Source organism: Arachis ipaensis, chromosome B6 (genome assembly GCF_059453495.1).
Source record: "Arachis ipaensis isolate K30076 ecotype BB chromosome B6, ASM5945349v1, whole genome shotgun sequence".
NCBI classification, from domain to species: Eukaryota; Viridiplantae; Streptophyta; class Magnoliopsida; order Fabales; family Fabaceae; genus Arachis; species Arachis ipaensis.
Window position 1 is genome coordinate 77,192,601 of NC_142441.1, and position 2,908 is coordinate 77,195,508.

General features: G+C 39.7%; 1 non-coding gene across 1 annotated transcript; it reads right to left on the reverse strand.

Moving 5' to 3' along the window:
- Positions 1-2,340: 2,340 nt before the first annotated feature.
- LOC148561419 (small nucleolar RNA R71) lies at positions 2,341-2,444 on the reverse strand. The gene has a single exon (XR_015887070.1). It is a non-coding gene; the product is annotated as a small nucleolar RNA R71 (small nucleolar RNA).
- Positions 2,445-2,908: the final 464 nt, after the last annotated feature.

Genomic DNA, 2,908 nt, shown 5'->3' on the forward strand with positions numbered 1-2,908 from the left:
CGCACGCGTGGAATGGCAAAATTTACCATCCACGCGTACGCGCGGGTCACGCGTACGCATCAAAAACGAACATTGGAGGTCCAACATTGCCTCAAATGTTGCCTCCAACGTCCGCGACGAGGAGCCCAGAATTTGAAGTTGAAAAATGTGAATCGATGCGCACGCGTCAGTGACGCGTACCCGTAGATGGTAAAAAGGGCAATTCATGCGAGAGCGTGGTGCACGCGTACGCATGAATCAGCAAAATCACAGGCTTCACGCTTAAGCGTGAACCACGCGTACGGATAGGTAAGCTGAACGTTGGCCCTCCAATGTTGAGTCAAACGCCAATGAGAGCAAAGTATCTGGTTTTTCTGGTTTTCTTCTAAATGGCGTTTGAGTCAACGTTGGCCATCAAACGTTGACTCCAACGTGAAGCATCAGAATTCACAATTCAAACAGATCTCTTCTCAACAGCAAGGTAAACCAATTGGAGCAACTTCAACCCAATTTTATCAAGGCCAAAAGCCCAATTCAGAGATTGAAGATCAAGGGAAGAAAGTGTATAAATAGCTTAGAATTTAAGTTAGAAAGAACTTTGACTTCACTTTTCACTTCCGGTTCATTTAATTTCTTTCAATTTAGCAATGTATCTTTCAATTTCAATTTCCATTTTGAGAGCTATGAACAACTAAACCCCTTTCATTGGGTTAGGGTGCTCTATTGTAATTCAACGGATCAATAGTAGTTTTCATCTTCTTCTACTTTCTTTTCTCTTGATTTTTGTTAGAAAGCTTTCGGTCTTAATTCAATTGGATAGTTGTCTTGAGAGATAAGCTATCCATAATTGGAATTCTTCGGATCCTTGAGAGAGGGATGAATAATTCATGCTAGAATTTCTTTCTCACATTGGATTAGATTGGGGGTTGGATGGATATAGTGACATGTAATCCTACCAATACTTTCATCTATGAATTTGTGTGGTATAGTCAGTGACCGAACTTCAAATCTTCCCATGAGCAATTAAATCAAGACATTGGGGAATTGTTCATGCTTAGAGAGATTGGTAAGCCACGACATTAGGATCCAATCATCTAAATTGCCAAGCAATGTCAATGAATGTATTGATTGAGGAAGAGATGAAAATGATTTGATCCGAAGAGTTCAATATCTCCAGAAACCCAATGAATCCCCTATTTCTGATCTTACCCATTCTTTTACATTCTGCTCTTTAATTTCATGCTAATCCCCATTCCTATTTAACTTCTAGAAATTTAAGATTCTATCATTTAATTTCTTGCAATTTAAGTTTTTTGCCAATTTTACTTTCTGCAATCTCAACCAAATCTGATTTTGCTCAACTAGCACAATTCTCCAATTAACATTGATCAATCTACCAATCCCTGTGGGATTCGAACTTACTCTATTGTGAGTTTTTACTTGACGACGAATCGGTGCACTTGCCGGTAGGAAATTGTTGAGAGACGGTTTCCGAGTAAATCAAGTTTATGGCGCTGTTGTCGGGGATTGGTTTTGTATTGACAATTATTAATTGGAGGATAATTAGATTGAGCACTTTTCTTTTCTTTTGAATTTTAATTTTAGTTGTTCATTTTTGTTCTCTGCAATCTTTAGTTGTTTTTCTTTAATTTTACCTTACTCCTTTACTTCCAACAAGCTAACCCACTAACCATTTGATAAATTGCTCTAACCAAGCTAACTATACTCTGTTTTAGTGGACTCTGCAATTGCTGTTTCTTGTACTTGTTCATTATATGATAGGTAGAAGAGAGGCCTCATCCTCATTTGATAGTAAACCAGAAAGAACCTTCCTGAGATTAAGGAGGGAACCAAGAGGAAAGAGGGCTGTTGGTGCAGAAGAAGAAGAGGAAGACTTAGATATAACCATGGAGGATGATATGGAAAACCATCATGAAGGAGAGGTGAATAACCATGCCAGAAGAGGTGGAGCCAACCCTGCTGGACAAGAGAGGAGAGTTCTGGGATCATACATCAATCCAAACGCAGGAAACTGTGGTAGCAGCATTCAAAAGCCAACTATCAATGCTAATAACTTCGAATTGAAGCCCCAGCTCATAACTCTTGTGCAAAACAACTGTTTTTTCGGAGGAAGTGCCCAAGAGGATCCTAATGAGTATCTTACTAAATTCCAAAGGATATGTGACACAGTTAAATCTAATGGTGTTCATCCTGACACCTATAGATTGCTACTGTTTCCATTTTCTTTGAGGGACAAAGCATCAAAATGGCTAGAATCATTTCCCAAAGAAATCCTGACAACCTGGGAGGATGTGGTGAATAGATTCTTGACAAGGTTCTACCCCCCCACAAAAAGTTAACAGGCTGAGAACTGAAGTGCAGACATTCAGACGGCAAGATGGTGAGACTATTTATGAAGCCTGGGATAGATTCAAGGATTTGACAAGGAAATGCCCTCCTAGTATGTTTAATGAGTGGGTGCAACTTCGTATCTTCTATGAAGGGCTGAATTGTGAATCAAAGAAAGCTGTAGACCACTCATCTGGAGGTTCCATTAACAAGAAGAAGACCATTGAAGAAGCCATTGATGTTATAGAGACAGTTGCTGACAATGAGTATTTTTATGCCTTAGATAGGAGCAACAACAGGGGAGTCTTGGAATTATACCAAATGGATGCAATTCTGGCCCAGAACAAGATGATTACCAAGCAACTGGCTGAATTAACCAACCAAATGGAGAAGAATCAAGCTGCAACTATCCACACTCAACCATCACCTCAAGGAGAGTTGGAGACAGACGAAGGAGTTAACTGGGAGGAAGCTAATTACCTTGGAAATTCATCCAGGCAAGCTAATGATCCATATTCTAAAACCTATAACTCTGGTTAGAGAAACCACCCAAACTTTGGATGGGAAAACCAACAAAACC